The 21,969-nt window shown below is 43.3% G+C and overlaps 1 protein-coding gene across 5 annotated transcripts in view; it reads left to right on the top strand.

Moving 5' to 3' along the window:
- Positions 1-21,969, top strand: part of ARHGAP32 (Rho GTPase activating protein 32) — a 257,980-nt gene that overhangs the window by 69,676 nt on the left and 166,335 nt on the right. Inside the window, exons 1-2 of one of the 5 annotated variants that reach the window (XM_040616045.1) lie at positions 18,940-19,073; positions 20,189-20,413. The exons of 3 other annotated variants lie outside the window; for them this stretch is intronic. The gene's annotated coding sequence lies outside the window, so the exon portion shown is untranslated. Of the gene's footprint in view, positions 1-18,939; positions 19,074-20,159; positions 20,414-21,969 lie in introns of those variants that run through there. One more of the 5 variants, XM_040616046.1, reaches the window with a different exon arrangement.

The following is a 21,969-nucleotide window of genomic DNA, read 5'->3' as shown; positions in this document are numbered from 1 at the left end:
ATGAATCCGGCGTGCTTTGGTCTCTGCCGCAGAGCTGCAGGTGGGGATGGCCGAGGGCAAAGGAAAAGTGTAATAATTCTCGAAGCCCGGCAGCTACTGATGCAAAGTCAGAATAGTTTCCTTCTGAACGGGCATGTTGCTTCCCATTCAGTTCTTCTATCTTTAGCTTGTCCCATTCCTGCATGTCTGTTTTGGTGAAACAAAGAAAAATTAGCACTGGGAGAAAGGGATTTAGAAGCAATCATTAGGCTTTCTAGGCACAGAGCAGGTATAACCTGTTTGACTTTGCTCACACTTTGCCAAGCTTGCATCTTCCCCTTCTGTAACTGCTGAACTAATGCTTGGTGTGACTGTGTCCTTATGCGTTAGGTCTAATTAATGAGGTTATTGTCACTCAGTTGTACAGCATTTGGCAAACAACGTTGATCTGACCATTTAAAACTAAGTTGCACAACTGTTTTGTGTAAGTTGGGGTTGTGTAGCCTCCTCTGTGGAATTTTAAACAAAAAAAGGTGATCTCCCCCACCCCCACCCCCCAGTCTTTTTGTCTTTTTAAACTTGGTACCTCACTGAGTCTGAAGAGCATATGGTATTTTATATACCTGGAATCTTCACTTACAGCTGATAAGCACAAACATCCTCAGCAGTCCTACTGTGTGGAAAGGAGCTATGTGCAGAATTCAGGTGCCTTTAGATTATATGTTGAGTTTCCATGGGCTGTGTCCGGGCAGTATCTCATATTGTTAGTTAGAAATTACAGCCTGCGTGTTGGAGCTAGAGCTTCAGCAAGTAGTAGCAGTAATAACCCCAACAACTTAGGCCGTTGTACAGAAGTGTGAATAGCTCTCTACGTTTTGTACCAACAGAGAAAGATTAAAACTACTTGATCAAGGTCACACAGCAAGCTAATGGCAAAGCCAGGACTGAAAGCCAGTCATCCATCATCCAAGCTCTCCTCTTTATTTGCTAGACCTCATTGCCTCTTACAGATATCTAATCATCTAGACTGCTGCAGTGGTGGTCTGATGAAAGATTTCAGGCTTTTAATGGGATTTGAAAGTTGGGTAATACTACTTATTTCCTATTTATGGTTTTGTATAGAAACTGGAAAATGTAGTGTTGTTTTTTACACGGCTCCTTTTAAAACTGGCTGCATAAACACAGCAATAAATTAAGCCTTGCAAGTCTCCTGTGGGAGCCCAGTATTACCCTGTTTTCAAAAAGGAGGAAGCAGAACTGCAAATACCTTATCAAGGCATATCCAAGGTTATCAGTTGGCAGAACTGGGAACAGGCTCCTGCTTTTATCACTCCTAGTGGTCACTGGCGTCAGAGATGCTGAAGCTTTATGTAGGGGTGAGAACATCCCTGGATCCGAGGGGCAGGGTAGGAGGTGCCCAGGACAAAGAAATGCCTTTTCCTTCCCTCCCCTCGTCCAGCTCGGAAAGGGTTACAGCTGAAATGCCTCCAGGAAAACACGAGCCGGTGCTAGCGAGGGAAGGCGGGATGGGAACCCACAATCGCCAGCTGTTTTGTGCTTTTCGTTCGTACATACCTACCTTTTTTCTGGGGGGGTAAATCCGGCGTTCCAGCCGCTCCGGGCGCAGTTGGCGCTGGAGCCAGCCCGTGAGCGGGTCGGGGGGGAGGGAGGTAGGGAAGGGGGGGAGGTAGGGAAGGGGGGCAGCCTCGGCCTTCAGCCCCCTCCCCTGCCCCGCTCCCCGCCGGCAGGCTGCGCAGAGCCGGGGTGCGGGGGGCGCGGTGCGGAGCGTGTGCGTGTGCGCGCAGCATGGAGGGAGGGACCGGAGCTGCTGCCGCCTCCAGCGGTGTCTGCGCGGCACTTGGCTGCGGGAGCCCTCGGAGCTGGGAGGAATCTTGATGAATCCGAAAGGTCAGTACTATCAATAAATCACCCAGAGATAAATGCTCCTCTGAGATGCTTTCTTCCTTTTTTCTTTACCCCTTTTTTTTTTTTTTTTTTTAACCCGGTTTTCTCATAAATGGAGTATTAAAACGCTACCGTATCTCAGAGGAATGTAATTGTTTCACAGTTGGTCGTAGCCAGCAATGTCTAATAACAATGTAAAGCATGATTTAAAAAAGGCAAGCGTGTCATTTTCATGTAGCAAATGCAACTTCATTTTAATTTTTAGTGTATTTTTAAGCATATGGATATGACGGTGTATCTTTTAAGTGGTTGAGTATTTGAATGGAGAAGGGTTAATTATCTCCTTCAATCAGATTACACCGTGTAGGTTACGCTGGCATGTAGAAAGCAGACAAAGTGTAATTTTGCATCCCGTTGTTCATGTGACAGGGGTCCTTGAGGCATTTTCGGGTAAAGTATGTAGAATGTGGTTATTAGCATGACTGAAATGTGCATTTTTTTAAAATAAAAAATGTAATAGAACCTGTCCGTAGCGAGTAGACCAGACTCTTGTACTTTGGCTGCATGAAAAGAGCAGTAGTCACAAGGGTTCTGTGCTGAGCATGGTTGGTTTTTTTTTTTTTTTCCATGGTTTTGGTTTTTTTTTCCTTTCTAATGGATAACTAAGTGCTGTTGATATGGTATGGGTTTAGGAGCAATAGTTCTGGAGGGCCAGGTTATCGTGTAGTTAAAATTCTTGTGGAATGAGACACTGCTGATTATCTTCATGGCAAATCGTCTCCTTCACCCTAGGCTTGGATTTGTGCTGTGGCTGATATGAAATAAGCCTAGTGCTGTTGTGGTTCAATTGAGATTTTCTACTTCAGGGCTGAGAGTGCATAAATATTTACTGGTGGGGGGGGAAAAAAAAAAAAAGTAAGGGAGTTGGGGAACCAGTATAATTTAAAACTTGCTGTCTTGGGCATGCTGCTTTCCACCTACCTGGTTTACAGATCAAGGCTGTTTCTGCTAAACTAAAAGTTATTTATGAGGATAGCTGCTGGAAGCTGGAGGCATGGCTGCTTATTTCACTGTATAATATATTATCAACAAAATCTTGATAATTTATGCTGACTCCACCCACTTCAGCTTACACTGCCAGAAGCCAAAAGAGCGTAGCTCCCACCAGCAGTGCAAAATTCTCTCTGAATTTGTCTGCATTTTCTTTCTTTCTTGAAGTATTTATCCTTAGGAAAGCTGCTACTGAGTATCTTCTCGTTGTACTACCTAGTGCCTCGGGTATTGTGAGAAAGCTATTGGGTGATTTGAGTTGGAAACAAAACTGTGTTTAAAAATGTGTATGGTGTGCTAATGCTAAGCCTTTACACTCCGACTTCCTTTGTGACAGAAAAAGCACAATATGCAATATATTGTCACCCATGAATACACATGCTGTAGAACACTTTGTAAATAGGAGCACTGTAGGATTGTTTGGTGTGAATTCTCTTGGGCATGTGGGGAGCTTGCTCCGAATGAAAACTGGCATTTGTGAGTAGGTGGCAGTGTCAGAGTGTGGAATATCAGGTCTGTGGCTAAAGGCAAATGAAGTTTAGTAATGATTTGATACAACCTATGCATTTTTCTTCCAAATGGATCTTGTATTTTAGTGCAGTCTGCAGACTAAGTATGTTCTAGTTCTGGCAGCAATGGTCCTTTTTTTTTTTTCCTTTCTTTTTTTTTTTCTTTTCCTTTTTCTGCTTGTGCAGGTAGTCCAGAGCATGACAGAACTTCACATTAGCTTATTATGTTCTCTGAAGCTTATTATTAGGCTCTCCAAAGGGGAGACCTTTTACTCATGTTCCCTCAGTGTCTTGCTTTTCAGTGTAGAGATAAAAAATTGTATTGTTTCTTAGAAACAAGACTGGTGTTTAATAGGATTATAGAAGTACTTTTAACTTCATACTGTCAGTCCAGTGCTCCTGAGTGATACTTGGACTGCAGAGGAGTTTCTGATTATTGATGTAAAAGTAAATCTAGACAGAATAAACTGCTGATGCATATGTTCTTCAGGAAAAAAGTAATGTTCTGAGTGGAATATCTAAGGGTTGGAGAATCCTTGCCCTACCTGTAGCAGTAGCTTTTTGGAAGAAAAGAGCAACTCCCTGAGAGCCTGTGAAAAAGCAGCTCTTCTAAGGGACAGCCGGGTCACAGCACAAACAGCAGAGCGGTGTATGTTACTTTGGATAGATAGCATCTTCCAGGCCAGTCTTGGGTGATTTATGTTATGCATAACCAGTTCTGGGTGACTTGGCGTGTCATAGCGCTGCCTCTGCTAGAGCTGCCCGGGGACTGCAGAACTGCCTTTATTCCTTTATTCCTGACCTCTGGCTCCTCTCGTACACAGCCTTCCCACGCTCCAGGGGCGAGCAGTGGGCTCTCTCCAGCATCCCCAGGATGCTTTCTGTGGAAAAAATCCCTGTGTCTGTTCATACGGAAGGAGGGGACAATTTTATCAGAGCACTAGTGAGCACGTCCTTTGCCCCCCCCCCCCAGGTCTTCTTGCAGCAGCCAGCATATCGCATATACTGTGTGACATCTTCACTATTTATGTGAAGATTAAAAAAATAATCGGTTAATCCCCCTTTGTCAAGCTTTCTGGTTTAATCTTTTTTTTTTTTCTTTGAACTGTGTTTCTTCTTATTGTTTGATACTTTATGAAAACTTCAGGCCCTGATATCAGGGATCAGAATGTTTCCATATTCTGTTCCTGACGGTGATCATTAAAGGAAAGTAAACCCCCTATTTTTCACCAACGGTTCGATGTCATAAAAAGGAATGTTATTCCCAGCTTCCATTCCATTATCAGTCTGGAGAAAAGGTGGGAAAAAAACCCCTCTGAATACCTGGTGGAAGGGAGAAACAAGGTGACTTTGAAATGGTGGATGTGATGGACAGGAAACAGAAGAACTGGGACGGGGTCTGAGCCTCACAATCATGAGGAGAAAGACCAAAGCAGGCAGCTCTTTAGCTGTTAGGGGCAGAACAGGGTAGATTTCAATGTGTATTCATGTAAAAAGCAAAAAAAGAGGCAGATGTACACCTTTAGTACATTCTTTTGAATGAATGTGTATTGGAAATAGTAACAGGATGCCCTGGAAGGGCTGAGAACTACAGTAGGCATCTCCTCACTTTCCTAGAATGGCCACATACTGTTCCTGCTTAACTGTTCGTTGTTCTTATTAGTTTATTTGTTGAAGGAGCTTTCTGTGTACTGCTTGCTGAGAAGAGCCTGCAAACATGTTTGAAGTGTGTATCTGGAAAGCAAATTAAAATACAAACCTCAGCACTTCTGTCCATTTCATGCTCATGCCTGCTGCTTTGTCCTGGCCTAATGGTGGGGGCAAGAGTATGGTTTGGAGTGGGGATGATGGGGTGAAAAGGGGGAGGAATTTGAACGTAGTACCCTTGCTTTGGAGCACCATGTATTTTCTAGCTTTTCTTAAATCCTGTGTTCATTCCTTCTGAAACTGAACGTGGAGTTTGTTACTGCAGCACCTCTGGAGATACCTCAAGGTGACTCAATACCTATTTTTCCGTTAGTTGCCTTTTCTTACGCAATGCCTAATCTAATCTGCTTTTCTTCCTTCTTTGGCTAAAACAGCAGTATAAGCTCAATACTCATAAAAGATCTGTTACAGTAGTTTTTCAAAGCTGACAGCAGCCGGTGTCTGGTCCGAGGTGCTTTGTGGTGGCAAAGACCACGCTCACTGCCAGGAGGCGGTGGTTGTAACGGCAGTACCGTGTTCGGCAGAGCCAGGCGTGACCCCCCTTCAGCTTCCTGGGCCAGAAGCAGCCTCTGTGTGTTGGGTAATCCTCATGGCCTCCACTCTGACTTACAAAGGATTGTCCGGCCTTATGTTCCCTTTCAGGAAGTCCCATGGCTGAATAAACTTCTGAAGCATCCAGAAGATGACAGTGCGTTACTGCTTGTTGGGTTCCATATTTACAGTTACTGTGGGTTCATGTTGAAGCTCTGTGGAGGTCTGAAATCTCTGGTTAGTCAAACTTGGGGAAGGACTCTTAACGTGACACTTCTCATAATGCTAAAGACTAGAAAGCCCTCGTTATGTTAGCATGCCAAGGGTTTAACACAGCTCTTTGTTTTTTAATTTAGACAGTTCAAGCTGGGGGCAATTTTAGCTGGGTGAGCACAAGCATCCTATTGCTTTTGCTGAAATAAGATGATGGCTTTGTTGGACATCGAGCTGATACACAGGCGGTGGTAATGGCTTGTTTTCTCTTGGCAGATGAATTTAATGCAGTGCGTAGTCCTGATGGGATTTAACCACTCTTGGAGGGGGCAGTCCTGTTGTTACGACTCTCCACTTAATCTGAGTCTCTGGGTGTAGCTCACTGTTGTAAACCAAATGTGACACACTAATGAACTCCAGCGATGTGTGTTTTCTTCTTTTCATTATGTATTATACAGCAATTTTCCTATTTGCAATGCTATTGAATAGTCAAGGATTTCTCAACGTTTTCCCCCCAGGGTTTATAAATTAGTGCTCCAAACCTTGTTCAGGATTGAAATGTAGCAGATGAGATTACATCCCTTAAGGGGTATTTTAACCATGCAAACATGCTTTAATTTCTGGCCACACTTTTTCATGTGTGTATTGCAGAAGGTTTTGTCCTTTTAAAAAAGTGAAACATAACAAGACATAACACAAATACAGAACTTCCAAGCCTCTTCACTCTGTTGTTCTCTGTACTTTGTTTTCTCTTACTGGTACTTTAATGGAATAGCTTTACTTGCTGTATTAGATAAATGTAATTTGTAAACATATATTCTGTCTCTTTGCAGCTTGTCAGTGTGCTGAATTATATTTTAGGAGTGTAAGTGTACTGGACCAATGCACATCATGCTCTTTTAAACATTATTTACGTATAATATCCAGCTATTTTAAGTGCATGTGCCTACAGTGACTCATGAAAAACTGTTTGTTTTTTAAATAAAGATGTGCTAGGAGAAAAATTTTGAGAACCGTATCAAAATACAATGTGAAATCAAGAGTCAAAAGGTAAATAAAAAGAGCACTGAACTAGTTATTACTAAGTTTTTTGTGTGGTTTCTGAGAAAATCTTGTAATTCAGAGCGATGGGGAGAGATGCAGTATTTTCATGTCTTCCATTAACGATACGACATTAAAGCTGGAACTTTGTATGGCATCAAACACACGGCAAGGCCCTTGCTGCACTTGAAGTAATAGAGAGTTTTGACCTCAGCCATGTGGCCTAACACATTTCCTCATGTGTTTGAAACTTAAATGTTGACATACTCCTTTGAGAATAATGCCATAAGCCATCCCAGCTCCCGAAGACTACCTTTAATGTGCTTTTGCATAAGCAAAACCTACTTTGAAACCAACTCTTGGTAGCGTTCATCCTGGGGAACAGCCAAAGCCTAGAAGCAGATTTGAAAATTCTCTGAAGTTAAATTGATCTCATACGGTACACTGAAAGAAAAGCAGACTAGACGGAGTGCTTTCCTAGCCAGAAACAAGGCACGGGTTGCAAAAAGTAAAACAGGAGGAGGAAACTACGATGATGTCTTAATTTTGCAGTTTCATTTGATGCAGTGTTGACAGCTTCCCTTTGAATGGGGACTTTCCCAGCTTCTTAAACTACCAAGGGAACTGCTTATGGGCACACATGAAAATACTTAGGTTTTCATAGACTGAAAATCTCCGTTCCCTATTAATGATGGAGGGAAACAAGGCCAATGTAAGATATCAGCATCCTAGTATTTGTGGTTGCAGAGAGCCATTAAATCTGTGCCCAGAAGGTTAACCAAAGCTGTGTTGACTTTTTTCGTCTACAAACTGATTTGTTTAATACTGCCACGGTTGCTCATAGCTTTTTGCAGGGGCAATATAATGAGATTAACAAGCTTCTGATCGCTTCCATATCTGATACCGAAATCCCCATGGGAAGCTGTGAAAGTGTGAGAGCTCTGTTGCTCTCGTACGGGGGCTGCGCTGGCAAAGTTAAGAGTTGTTCTTTATCTGAGATGTTATAGATTTGGTTGCTGGGATGATGGAGTAGCTTAAGCTTCAATCTGTAGCCTTGGAGCCAGCGTGATTTTAAGAAACAGAGAAGAGATGCTGAGGCTGCCAGCCAGGGGGTTCATTATTGGAAAGAAAAGACAAACACCTCCCTCCTCCCCCCCTGCGACACTGAAGAGGGAAGCAAGTTTCACAGGGAGATAATTGTGCTCCTGGAAAAACTGCTGTGACAGCTCACAGCACCACAAGCGGAGTTCTTGTGGGGAAAAAGCCATGTTAGACAAACCAGTTTCTCCCCTTTTTCCCCAGTTAGGTATGGTGTGTATGCATTGTGTTGAAGCACTTGGTACTCGCCTCCTTGCCTTTGCTTTCTTCGCCTGCTTCAGGCTAACCGGCAGTAAGTTTGTTGGTTTTGACTGGCATAGCCCACAGTCTGATTTTGGAATGCAGACTGACACCTGAATTACATTTTCCCTTGCTTATAAAAGCATCCATGATTGATTGATTAGAGTGCAAAATTAGGAGCTTTTTCTAAAACCAGAATGGAGAAAGCTGCATAGTCTTATTTAAAAATGAACAAACAAAACCACAACTCAGTATTAATTTTGAAGCAGTGTTGTGATTCTGTGCTTTCTTTACCCAGTGCCTTCATTATTGTTGAGATGTTAACAGCTGCAGTACATATTTTTTGGAAATCTCCGCCAGCCTCCATGTTAGAGCTCGCTGTGCACCTCCGTAGCTCACAGCCCCTACTGTGTAATAAGGTGCATGCCTGATTTTTAATTAGTTTTTCCCCAATTTCCCAGTGGTGTCTCTCCAACTGACAAAAATGGCTTCTCTCCAGTTCTTGAGCAGTAGTTAGCTTGGTGGAGACGTTGCTTTTTGGCTTGTGTATAGGACTGATTACTTGCAGGAATAATACCTCTTTTCTCCACGCTCTGACCTACGTTAACAAACATTGGAGACCCGCGAATCACGCAGAAACCTTTTCTCTAGCAAATGTCTCTGGTATTGAATACATTCTCCCTTTCAAGGGCTTGACCACACATGGAACTTCTCAGGAACAGCTGCTCACAAATAATTCCAGATGCGGACAGACCCTGAATACAATGTTGTGTTCTGTTATTGGCCCTGTTTACGCTGACCTCTCCCAGTCACTTTTATTGCTTTTTAAGCTCAGGATTACCTCTTTTCTCATTTAAAATACAATTTCTAGATACTCTTAAACCTTAAAAGTCACATACAAAATCTGAAACTACTTTTATTCATTGCTTTATTCCTTTCTGCCTTTGGGGCTTCTCCACATTCTGCAAAGTGGAGGTGCTTTGCTGCTGTGGTCATCGTCCCTCTAACAACAGGTCTGCGGAGCCCCTGGGTGCGCAAGCAGCGAGTACTGGTCTCGTTTTTGCTGCTTATGAACTTCAGGAGAGAACATGAGTCCCCTGAAAACTGGTTACTCAGTTACACGCCCAGGTCAGAAACGCTAATATGATGTGGCAAGGGAAAATCTGAACTTCTTGGTCACAGGACTTTGTGGAGATCAAGGAATATTGAATTCAGTTTCTTGACTGTGATTTTCCTTATTTCTCATTTCTTTTTCTTTTTTGGTGGGGAAATGTCAGAGCAAAGATAATTACAAATCCTCTAAATTATTTTCAGATGAGTCAACGTGCAGTCAGTTGAACAACGGAATGTGTACTTGACCGCATTTACACAGAAAACAGCCAGGAAAGCCACCAGAAAGCGGAGGGCTGGAATTGCTTGAACCTTCTTGGCTGCCCACTGTACAGGGAAGAGCATTGTAGCTCTGCCAGCTGGAATGCAGCTGCTCCTGAAATCTGGCACCTAATGTGGAGTCCTGTCAAAGTACATAATGTTGAAGAATCCTGATCAGTAGTTTTGCAGGCAGAAAAAGTATCAGTGAAGACTTGACTTGAAGGGCGGAGGGAAGTGCTGTTAGGTCTCTCTAATCAAGTCTTTCAGCCTTGCTACTTTGAAGATGAAATTTGTGTTTGTTCAGAAAGCCATAATGGGTTATCTAGGGCCACCAAAACAACAACAAATATATAGAAAAATAAAGTATTCATGTAGAAGTCTAGTGGTTCCACAGATTATGGGTGCCTGTGCTCCATCGGTGATCTCTCCGAAATGACTCGTACAGCCTGGAGCATGATCCTTGAGGAGAATTGGGTACCACGTAGTGATTTTAATACACAGTTTTTCTCTGAATTTTGTGGAGATAGCTTTAATGACACAGTGGGTTACTGAAAAGTGCTACGTAAAAGTAAATTTCAGCGTCATCAAGAGCAACAGCATAAGGACATGATGCTAGTTCACAGGGCAGAAACCTCCTCCTGGGCCTCTTCAGTCCTTTCTGCTTTTTTGATCAGTAGTAAAGATGTTAAAAATCCTTGCTATCTGGGTGCTAACACAATGTAGCACTGATGTTGCATTTCAGAAAAACAGTACTAAAAGGAAAAAAGTTAAAGCTGATTCCGTGAACTATTATTCTGGTTTCTCTTTGACTCTTTTCATGCCTCATAAATTGTTGTGGCAGAAAGGAACGACAGAAAATGTCAGTTTATTTTCAGTTCTGCATTTCCTTTTGTGTTCAGTCCTTGGGTCTATGTATGGTGAGGCTGAGACATTCTCCTGGCAAATGGCACAACCGGGCATCTGACACAGATTAAATGAGAAGGGGGAAAGTATCTGCAGTACCATGAGGTATATAACTATATATTTCCTATTTTTGTTTCTTCATAACTGTTTTACTGACAGACCTGACTTGCTTTTTGTGAGCAAATGTTAGATTGAGGAATGAGATGAAGTTGCATGAGACACGCCTGTCTTAAAATTGTCATGCAGCTGTGTTAGGTGCGTGCGGTACCTTGGGGAGATAGTGATGTTATTACAGTTATGTGTACGTCTAGTAGTAGAGTGAAAAAGGTAATATGTGTGTGAACGTGTTATACCTTTTTCCCCCCCTGTTCTTAAAGGAATGGAAAATAATTTTGGGGAAATAGCCTGAACATCTTTTTTTATGTACTTGTTTGGTGTCCTAATGCAGTAGGCTGATATTTTATAAGTTTGCAATTTGATTTGAAATGTGTGTGGTCAAAACATCTCACCGTTGTCCCACGTAGAGGGGTTTGACTTTTTCCCTGCCTGTTGATGTTACATTTCTTCTGCCTGTGCTTGAGGCTGGCCAGGGCACGTGATGAGCTCATACGTGACGCATTTCTCTTTATGAGTGAGAGAAGTGAAGAGTAAAGTATGGTCCAGCGCTGACTCATAGTCCTGTGCTTGAACAGAGTGAGTATAACACTTAATTTAGAGAGATCGGAATAAAATTACCAGGGCTCCCAAAAGGATTTCTCCATCTTTTTAATTCCAGGCTCTCTGAGGGCTTCTTCCAGCCATTCGTCTCATGCATTATGTGGCAGTAGCTTATCCTAGTGCTGGCCTGTGCTGTTTTATACCAAAGATGGTGGGTTTTGCCATTCTTTGTGGGTTTTTTTGGTTGTTTTTTTTTTTATTTGTTTGGGTTGTTTGTTTTTTGTTTTTTTTTTTTTTTTTAAGGGCAACCGTACCTAAATTAGGCTGTGTATATGCAGTCAATCTGGAGACTGAAAGACTCTTTTTAAAGAAATGCTGATCTACTAGAGTGGATTGTCTGTGGTATGGCTGACCCCTCAAGCATTTAAAAAGCAGCTGTCAAGTTACTGAAAAAACCACAACATTGACTTTAAAAATTATGCCTTCTGAGGTGCGCTTTGATTAATTTAATTTTTTTTTTTAAAAAAAATTTGCCCTCCAGTTTGAGTTTTTAAATGCAAGATGGGTCAAGTTCTTTCACCTTCCGTCTGCCAGACAGTTCAATAATTATAGTGAAAGCGGAGAAGATTTCTTCACTGTTTGACTCTGTGACTGGAACTTTGAAAATACAGAATGTTGAGAGACTTGGAGTGGAACAACAGAAAATTCTAACATAGAGTCTTGCGCATTGTATTCTGATGTGCTTCTAATTCATGGTCATGGCCAGTCTCAACGACATTTATGCAGGTCATATAAGTCCTAGTTTGTCTGGCAACAAAAATATTTCCCCATTTCTCCTTGGTTCTTTTTAAAAAAGTAGGCAAGATCTTTTTTATGCATGTGAGTATAGAAGTACGCACACTCTTTTTGTTCTCTCTGACGGGGATCTTAAGTACAGCTTGACATAGAACTGTGTTCTACTGTGGCAGCGTCTCCTGTTCTGGGCCAGGCTTGATAAATATCCGCAGAAGGTAGGCAGCCAGCTTCGTCCTCCCTTCTCACTGGGAAGGTGGAGTTCTGGGTACTGGGAGAAACACTCAGGTAATTCTGTCTGCCTCGTAGCGTTGTTCTTTGTCTCCTACAGGGAAATGACAGCAACACGTATGTATATTTTGAAATTATTTTTGTACGTTATGTTGAAGTACTCTGAAATACCGCTTTGCCTCCAGGGTATATAATGCATTTCATGAACTCCAGCTCCACGGCAACAAGGGGAAGACAAGGTATTGATCTCAGGGATGCAGCAGACTTTGCAAATGAGATTTCGTATCTGATTACAGCTAACAATCTATTGACATAGGATATGGCATTGGTAACAAATACCCATTGAGATGTAAAAATGTTGTTGAACACCAGCTGATGGCCCCACACAGGCTTTTTAATTAGTACCTGGCCTCTTTTTGAATCAAAGTGTGCCTCTGTATAGGGAAAAATTTTGACAAATTCCCTGTGGCTCACAAAAGAACAGAAAATAACTGTTTTGGCCTATTCTTTCTTGTGCACGCACAAAGTTTTCTTGGTGCCTGCTAAGGAAAAAGTATTACCAGGGAGCCTGGATGCACAGAAATTGAAAGACTCATAGGAAAGAACTTCAGACTGCTACTTACTGGGAAAAGGGACTTGTGCAGTTATAGGTAAAAGGTATGATGTGGTATTGCATGGAGTTTTGAGGACAATATGTGTCTGGCGACTTACCCTGGCATTACCTGCTAGAAAAATCCTGATGGTTGTTTGACTGTTTGCTCTAAAAGAGGCAACAAACATTTCACACTCAGGGATGCTGTTGTCTGCGCCTGCCCGTTTGAAAGCACCGAGACCTGAACGAGAGACAGTAGTATGCAGTAAAACTGCAGGAGACACAGTTCCAGTACATGTTTTTCTAAAATGAGCCCCAAAACTTGAAGCAAACAGGCTAGTTACTAAATAATACTGACTCAGAGCTGCAGTGTAGTCAGGGGGGCCCAGGTTAATGCACCAGATGTGACTTTCTGGAGAACAGATTTATTTAGACCCTGTCACGTTAATGAAAGGCGAGAGTTTGCAGTAATCCTGAGCTGCTCACGTGGCTCGCTGCGCTAGGGGACGGAGAGTGCCAAGCCTTGGAGAGGGAAGAAGCTACTGGCAGGTTCAAAGCATCGAAAAGTCCCAGGCAGTGGGCGAGTGACTGCTGGGCGCCACATCAGCGAGCCGCAGAACTGCGAGTTAACGTTAATGAGCTCTCGGCTGGCCTTCCCATTCCTTTGGCTACCGAGTCGCGTGTGGGGAGCTCCAGCCAGAGCGTGGAGATTCCTGGCAGTGGAGTGCTCTGAGAACTGTCTTCTCTGGGGGTTTTGAAGGTGTTTTATTATCACCCATCAGGTTATGGAAATGCTGATCAGTAGGGAGTGCGTGCAGCACAGGTAGCAAACAAGAAATACTGGTTTTGGAAATAACTTTCATCATCTTCAGCCCTGTTTGAAGAGGGGACATACTGTAACAGAAACTGCAGGTAATTCTGATTACTTGTTGTGTGCCCACTCAATAATGACTTTATCTTTGCGTGTGTATTTCGTAAAGATTGTGATATAACTATCTTTGGAAAAACAGGTATTAGGAATTCAAGGGAAGCCAGGAGCCGATGAGTTTAATGTACAACGCATTAGAATATGTACGGATGTAACCTCTTGTCTAGGTAAAATACACTTGCTTTTGCTGGTTCCATAAATAAGTTATCTGCTCGCTTGTCTCTCAGACATCCTTTCCCAAACCTGGCACAAACATTCCCCCTTTCCCAGCTGTCTTAAAGCACCCTTAATTTGGTTAAGTCAGAGAAACAGTACCCATTAATGTTTGACATTTTCGGATGCTATGTATGAACAGAACAGGAAGGAAAAACATGCACGTTAAGGGATACCTTTCCACTATCATGAACCTCAGAACTTAAAAAATGATTTTTACTACCTGTGCAGGCATCTTGAGTGTGCTAAAAGAAATGAATCGAACCTGACCAGCTGTTTATGCAATAGCGAGTGTGGGGCAGCATGCTGATGGAAGGTAAGACAGAAAATCTCAGGGTGGGGTTGGTTCAACGTTTTCTGTCACCATTTCTGATGGTGTTGCTTTGTGTGTAAACGATGGGTGCGAGCTGTTTACGGCAACCGATAAAGTGGGAAGTTTTGTCACGGTTTCACGCAGGAAGTTTCCAGCAGGAAGTTTCACGCACAAACACGTTGTGTGTGCGGTGGGAAATCTTCCTCTGTTCTGACAGTGCATTAGATCTGCTTGCACGTGCTGGGAAAACAGAGTTGTGTCATTTTTAGAAAACATATTTAATTACTGCTGTGTTTAGAATAAAACGAGAGTGTGTTGAAAGCTTTAATTATTTAATGGGAATACAAGATGATAGCAATCTCCATCCAAGAACAGAAAGGGTGTTCCCTCCCATAGGTTTTCCAAAATGTAATGGGAGGCATCAGGTCTGGATGATATGATATTGCCTGTTCATTTATTACGTGAAAAATAAAGCATAGCAAACTGGAAGAAGTGACGAATATAGTTTAGAGATAGTTTACATTTTGCTTGACAGACTTCTGCAGTTAACTATGAGGATCTTAGGACACGAGTGCCAGGAGTTTTCTTGCAAAAAGTGTCTCTGAGTCTTATATTAAATGTAAAAAGCTTTGGCTAATCACCTGATTAATTTGATGTATTTCAGCATAAGAACAGAGCAGTGATTCTTCTTTTACATTCTGTTTGACATAAAGAACAAGCTGTGTAGCTATCGCTAATGTTTTCTCAAACAAGGGAAGAATGTTAAAAAAAATAAATTCTGAACAAAGTTTACAAAAAGCATTTCAGTGAACTCACTTGTCTCTGAGAAGGAAGAAGAGGAGGGAAGGAGCCCGGCTTGGGCTGTCACATGGAATAGTGTCGCACGCTGTGACCTGCCTGGGAGCGTCGGGCTGGGCATGACACCAGAGCTGGGGGAGATGCAGATAGCCATGTCCTAACCCTTCGGGAAGCCACCAGCCTCCTCCTGCCTGAGAGGAGGGAGAGGAGCCTGGCTCGGAAATGAACCTTCCGATCCCTCTCCTGTATCAGACAGAAAGATTTCTAAAGCACAAAAAATGGTGACAGGAAACCCACGTTCTGCTTAAAAACGCGGCTCTGAGGCCGAATTCCGGTTTCCTTGCAGTTCAGGTCATGCCCGCTCGTTGCCAAAGATGCCATGAAAATGTGGCACAGAAGTGGGGGTCGCTTGGGCCTGGGGGTGGGCCAGGTCTTTGGCCTTAGGAGGTGCCGGGTGCAGGCTGGGCCACCAGCGCAGGCTGGGCTGATGCATGTCGCCCCCAGCGAGCCACGGCCCCAGCTCGCACGCACGGCTCGGCTGGGGTAAGGCAGTCCCTGATGTTGTGTTCAGTACTTCGGGTTTCTGAAGCCTCGATACCCGCTTGGTAAGCAGGCCCTGAAACCGTGCTCCTACGGGGCCTCAGCTTTTCCGTCAGGCTGGTACTTCAGTGCTGTTTCCTCCGTTTTTTTCTATTTCAGACCCTTCATCTTTCCCTCTCTCCCTCCAGGTGTGTTTTTCTGCTTTGGCGAGGAGATTTAGTGATGGCTCCGGTCTCGTTCCTGTTGCACTGGGGTTTTTTTCCCTGGCCTGATGACAAGATGAACTTTCTTTTCTGAGCGTTGTAGTGGTGAGGAGGAGATGTGAGGAGCGGGGGACTAGCTCGCTGGGACATTTGTTAGCAGTTGGGCTGCTCCATATGACCGATCCTCAACTGGAGCCTTTTGGAAGTGCTGACAGGCTGGTCTGTTCCCTGGAAGTCGTATTAGATCTTAGAATTTTATTCCTTTGTTCTCCATATTCTTACCTTTTTGAGTTTTTTAACCTATTCTCACACAGCCTTCTCTTTTGCCGAGTGATTCCTTATGCACTAAAAAGTCTTTTGCAGGTGTCAGTTCTAAAGTCATGATTACTGAGAAGGGGGAGGAAGCTTGAAGAGTACTGTTTACTGCCATTTTCCTGGGCACAGAAATTAATGTGCACTGGTTTCGACAATATCTCATTTCTTTAGGAAGGCTAATAGCCCGGTCACTTCATTATCCTGCCCTTCTGCACAAGTGCCAACGTAATGGAAATGCTTTCATTTTCCAGACTACCCTTTGGGTGCTTGAGATGCTTTCAAAAGCAGAGCCACGCTTTCTTTTTTTTTCTGTCAAACTGAAAAAAGCTATAAATCTGTTCATCACCCGTCCCTTTAGGTTAGCATATTGCACCTGCAACCCTTTTTAATGTCTTAAAACTAATCGGACAGTGTGCTTTCACCGGTAGGTACTTCACCAAATCATTAAGGCTTTATTTCTCTATTTATTTATTTTCCCAAGAGGGCATTTTAGTACTGACAGCATGAGTCAGGACAATTACAGGTTGCAGTGAAATATTCCAGCTTCTGATGTGATGCAATATGAACTGGAATGAAATGTTACCTTAGTCATACTGAAAAAAAAAAAACAAACCCAATTAACGCACTGTATGCTGTGTTACCTGCGAGGCAGATGTCTACCAGTTATCTCTGCCCTCTAACATCATCCCCCCAGTGGACGTGGTTGTGTGGAGAGAGCCTGGTAAGGAGAAATATTGTTCTTCTGTGCGTGTGTGCAAACAGGTTGTCAGGATGGAGTTAAAAAAGTGTGTTGTCCACGGCTGTGTTTTGTGAAGAGAAGGCTATTATGAAGGAGAGAAGGCAGCCAGGACTCTTGGGTTTTATATCAGGCTTCACTGACTCAGCCAGTGTGGAGTTATCTTGTGCATTATTTACACCATTTTTACCCATACAGCAAAAATAGCTATTTTACAGGCATATTTTGACTTAATTGCAAAGAGTGCAGCTCAAGTATAAAAACTACTTCAGGGTAAAATTTTATTTTGTTCCTGTTGGTCTTTTGAAACAAGATTGAAAGCTGGATTTAGTGGCTGGCTGTAATTTTCAGTAGGATTGTCCTTGTTTATTAACTTTCCCTCCTAACCCCTTGAATTACAGGAATTCAGCCCAAGGCGCTGGTGAGTGGTGAATGTTGATGCAGGTGTCAGGGTGATGCTGCAGATGTTGGGATTCTCCTCACTATGACTTCCTGGGTTTAACTGCAACTTATTTTGACACGACAGTCCAAGGTCCATCTTGACCCCTTATTGCCAGCCAGCCATCCAGCTATACAAACCCGCATATATAAACAAATCCACGTGTTTTCACGTGCTAGCCGAAAAGCCCCAGCCTTCCTTGCTTTGCAGGGTTTAATTTTCTCAATAGTGGAACTGGATCGTGTCTTCTGTTAGCCGTGAAGAGTGGTGCGATGGCAAAGGAAAGCATTTTAGAAAATCACTCGAAGCACTGTGACCTGCTCTGCTGCCCTAGTGAGATTTTTCTGACCTTTTCTCCCCTCCGACTTCGTAGTTCCCTGCTTTAGCCAGCATAGTTGTACAGATATATTCTGTTTGCACAGAGAAGGTGTTGGCATCCTCTCATCTTTTATTACTCTGATGCATAAGCAAAATGGTCGCGGAGATACCGTGTAGAATTTATACTGGTGGAACCACGCCAGGAGCGATTTTGAAGGCAGAGGAGAGGAAGCGATAAGGCATGGTATTTTTCAAGTGATTGGATTTGCCAGTGAAGAATGATGGAAAGGAATTATGGTTACCTGAGACATTTTTTTTTTTTCCCCCCAGCCTTGTAACGCACGTAAGCATCTGCTTAAATGTCACTGAACTTCACCACGTGGTTCAAGCCAGACAGCTACCTGAATGCCTTGGCGTTTCTCCTGCAGCTAGGTTCCAGACTGGAGGGACAGTAATGCTTCAGCAGTAATTTAGGAGGGTAGAGGATTAAATGTTCTTGAAAAGCTATTTGCATAAAGGTTTGCAAAGGAGAGAATGAGTGTGAGAATGTGTTCAAACTGAGCAGTGAAATGTGCACAGCTTGACTTGCCTCATCCATCTGGTTGGACTACGTTATCTATGTTTAACAGATTACATTTAATCTTACCATTTCAGGGAGAGCTGTTGAGCCTCAACAGACACGGGAGAGCTGTCCTGTGAAGTTATGCAAGTAAAATGGGAGCTTAGATTTCATGCTAGTTTCTCAGAACAAGAACGGAGGTGCAGAAATATCATGTCATCTCTACGTCCTGACCGCGTTCCTTGGCTCGACAGGCCAGGAGCAGAAGGGGTGGCTCTCCTGCTTTGCCACACTCCTCCTCCTCTCTGAGTTCGTGCTGGATTCCCCAGGCTAGCATTTTCTTTCTGCCATGTGCTTGTCTGACTTCTGTCCTGGCTTTATCTTCCTGTCATGTGGCTCACCGAGAAAAGCCGGTTACCAGCCTACCTAGGCAGAGGTCGCGGTGAAGCAGGGGTTAAAGCCAGCTCAGTTTCCTGCTTCTCTGCTTGCTCAGGTGTGCTGCAAAGTCCAGTAAAGAATGGCTGATGAGCAGAAACAACTTTGTGCACAGAGCTTATGGGGCTAGGCAAAATTCCAGGCTGGGAACTCTTCTTGTTTCTCTTTATTTTACTTATTTTTTTAAAGTAGCTCATTTCTTACAGAAAAGACTTTCCTATCTGCTGCTGTATTTTTTCTTCTTTTTTTTTTTTTTTTCTTTTTCTTTTTTTTTTTTCCTGCTGAGTCATTGCACAACTCAACAGTCTTTTGTGCGGCTTGCTTCCTGGAGTCTTAAATCTGTTTGTCACGTACCTCTCTTCTTTCCTCCTACATTTAATATAACCACACTTATTTCAAGCACTTCTGCAGAGCGGAACCCTGTCAGATGGTCCCATGGTATCTCTCTGTGATCAGGGTGAGTGAGGCATGTATGAATGGCAGAATTTGTCCTGTGCTCAGTAAGCTGTTATTCCTGTGCTAATGTTAACATTTGAAAATTACTCATTTTCCTTACACAGAGGCAGCCGGCAAATGCAGGTGTATTATCTTGTAACTGAGGGGACAGAAAACCTTGTTTCCTTTTCCCTTTTTCATATATTCCACTGCTGGCCTCTGCTTAGGCAATTAAACATGTTTCCTATTTCTCATCCTCTACAATGCATTAGAGGGAGTCCTCTTTTTGTTGTTCTTTGAAAATCTTTTTGATCTTGGCTTTTCTGTGAATATGTAGTTCACTTTTTTTCCCTCTTTCTTTGTACCCCCCTCCTTCTGCTTTTAAAATTAGGTTGGTGTTTCAGGGACTTTCTTGGCCTGCCTGATGTAAAATCAAATTACTTAAACCCACAGAATTGTGAAGCAGTGCAATTAATATGTTGTGTTTTAAAAGGGTGACTATTCCTGGCTGGCATTTTTTTCAGTTTTAAAATGTCCTTGGTCTCAGTCACAGGTTATTTTCTTTAATCCTTATACTTTGTTGCTCATAGTTTGCTTTTCAAATGAAAAAACATAAACATAAGCTTGACCTTCCCTGCCCCCCCCCAAGTGTTTGTTTCATATGCTTCCCTCCCAATTAATTAGAAATAATAACCAACAAAACTATTCCTTTTCCTGAGCTTTGGCATTCCCAAAGGATTTGAGTGATGTTGCATGATGAAGCATTGCAGCATCCTTACAACCTCAGGTCCTCAGCTCCAGCATTTGCAAAGGTAAATGTCCATTTCTCTTCACTCGCTGTGAAGAGACACACGTAGGCATCAGGATGGGGCCTGCAAAAGCCCACATGGGGCTCTACAGGACGGGAGGTGGCCAAAGGCAAGAGAAGGTCTCTGGGGGGTGTGTTAGGATCTTGCTCATCCCTGCTTTGTGAAGCTACACGCAGGTGCAGGTGAACTGAAATGATGCTGTGGCTGAACAAGGCATTCCTGCCCCTCTCGCTTTCATAAGGCCCGCAGGAGCTCTCGTAGCCGTGTGCTTCGCTGCTGATCCAGCGGAAAGCTAGTCCTTCTTAAAATTTATTTATTTTTCCTCCAGGCCAATATCTGTAGACATGGGCTGGCACGGGGAAGATATGTCATCAGATGGCTGGGGCGAGATGGGGAGCCACCCCTTTCGGAAATAGCAGAGCCCTTGCATGGCTGCTTAGAATGTTCCGGAAACCTCGTCGCTGGATAAAAGTGCTGTCTTGAAGCTGTGCTGCCTAAGCACTTCCATAATACTGATCCCTGCAGCCCAGTACGTCTATGTTTGGTGCTCCTAGTAAGTCTGTACTTAGCTTATTGCTCTCACTCCCTCTCTCTCTTTTGAAAGAAGTTCAGAAGGTGACGGGGAAGGAGAGGAGGAGGTATTGCATAAAACCTTAGTGGTCAGAGCCACAGATTGGGAAACAGGAGACTTCAAACGCTGTCCTGAGCCTGCGCAACTGCATCCTCTGAGAGAGCGCCCTAATGATCTGTCAGTAACTTGTTCTTTTCGCCAGGCTACAGCATTTTGTGGTGGGGATTGGGTGAGGGCAGTGTGCGTGGTCTAGTCTGCACAGGAGGCTGCTGTTCTCCCTTATCCTGGGTTTTTTTCCCCCCAGGTCCTGATAAGGTGTTTGGCCTTTATGTGCCTTAGGGTGAAAGCTGTGCTATGGTGAATGGTCTCGGTGGTTGGAAACCGTAAAACTGATGTTATTTCCTATTTTTTAGGCTCAGTCTTCCCCTGCAATACTGGACAAGTTCCTTGAGCTGTCAGTTACCATGGGTTTTTGGAAAATGGATGGAAATACTCTCTTTGCTCACCTCTTGTCTGGTTTAATGTAGATAGTCCTTGCCTTGACATTTGGTAGTCCTCTGGCATACTCAAGTACAGCATTTAGCATAATTGGGGTCACTAGACAATAGCGCTTATTATCGGAAGTCTTATAATAAAGGTTACACGTGGCATTTCAGTATTGTGCTCCTCTGAGTAGCTTTTAGAGTTAATGTCTTTGTTTTATGATGTGCCATCTCTCAGTCTCTCATCCAAAAAGAAAAATAAGTCTAAATTAGACTGAAGCCTTGGCTAATTGTTCTTTTTCTATTCATCTCTGTGGCAGCAGGAAACCTGGCAGCAGGGTTTCCATTCACAGCAGACATGCGTGCCAGCTCAAATGCTTTTATACCAAAAATGAATGGGTGTTGAAGGTAAAAATGATGGGACAGTAGTGGTTGCAGCTGTATCCTTGAGAACTCGAGGCAAGGGAGATCAATATTTTTTTTCTCCCTATATTGGGGTTTTTTATTATTCGCTGAAAAAGATATTTAGCAGTTGCAGATTATTCCAAAAGGGCAGAGTACATGTTTTTTTTGTTTGTTAAAGACTGCATGGGTCTGTTTATAGTGCTGGTGCTGGTTCTGCACAAGGTAAGAATGGAAATGTACTCTCAACCGCTGCGAGACATTTTGACCCCTGTAGCACCTTCGTCTTCTGGTCTGTGTACAGCTTTCAGGTACCGCTTCCACTTGTCACCCCTGTGTCTTACTTATTGCACTGCTGCCACTTCCATTTCCTTCTCTCGTGCATCAGAAACATGAGTAGCAGATGGGTGGCCTGGGCAGATTTATCCTGGCTAGTGCTTTGCTTTTCCAGTATTGTGTTAGCCTCGGGATGACCTGTTTGTTTGTGATACACATCTCTCTGCTGTCGAGAAATAATTACAGTGTGGCTTTGCACATATTATGCCCATATGACCCCCATCTGGTTCAATCTGTCCCTGATGCCTTCCTGTAGTCATAGGCCTCCATTTAATTCCATTTAGCTGGTCAAGAGCAATCCAGTAGGAATAATAATAG

The sequence above is a fragment of the Falco naumanni genome, chromosome 16 (assembly GCF_017639655.2).
Source record: "Falco naumanni isolate bFalNau1 chromosome 16, bFalNau1.pat, whole genome shotgun sequence".
NCBI lineage: Eukaryota > Metazoa > Chordata > Aves > Falconiformes > Falconidae > Falco > Falco naumanni.
Note: the sequence above shows the minus strand (reverse complement) of the source record. Positions and strands in the feature narration are given on the sequence as shown.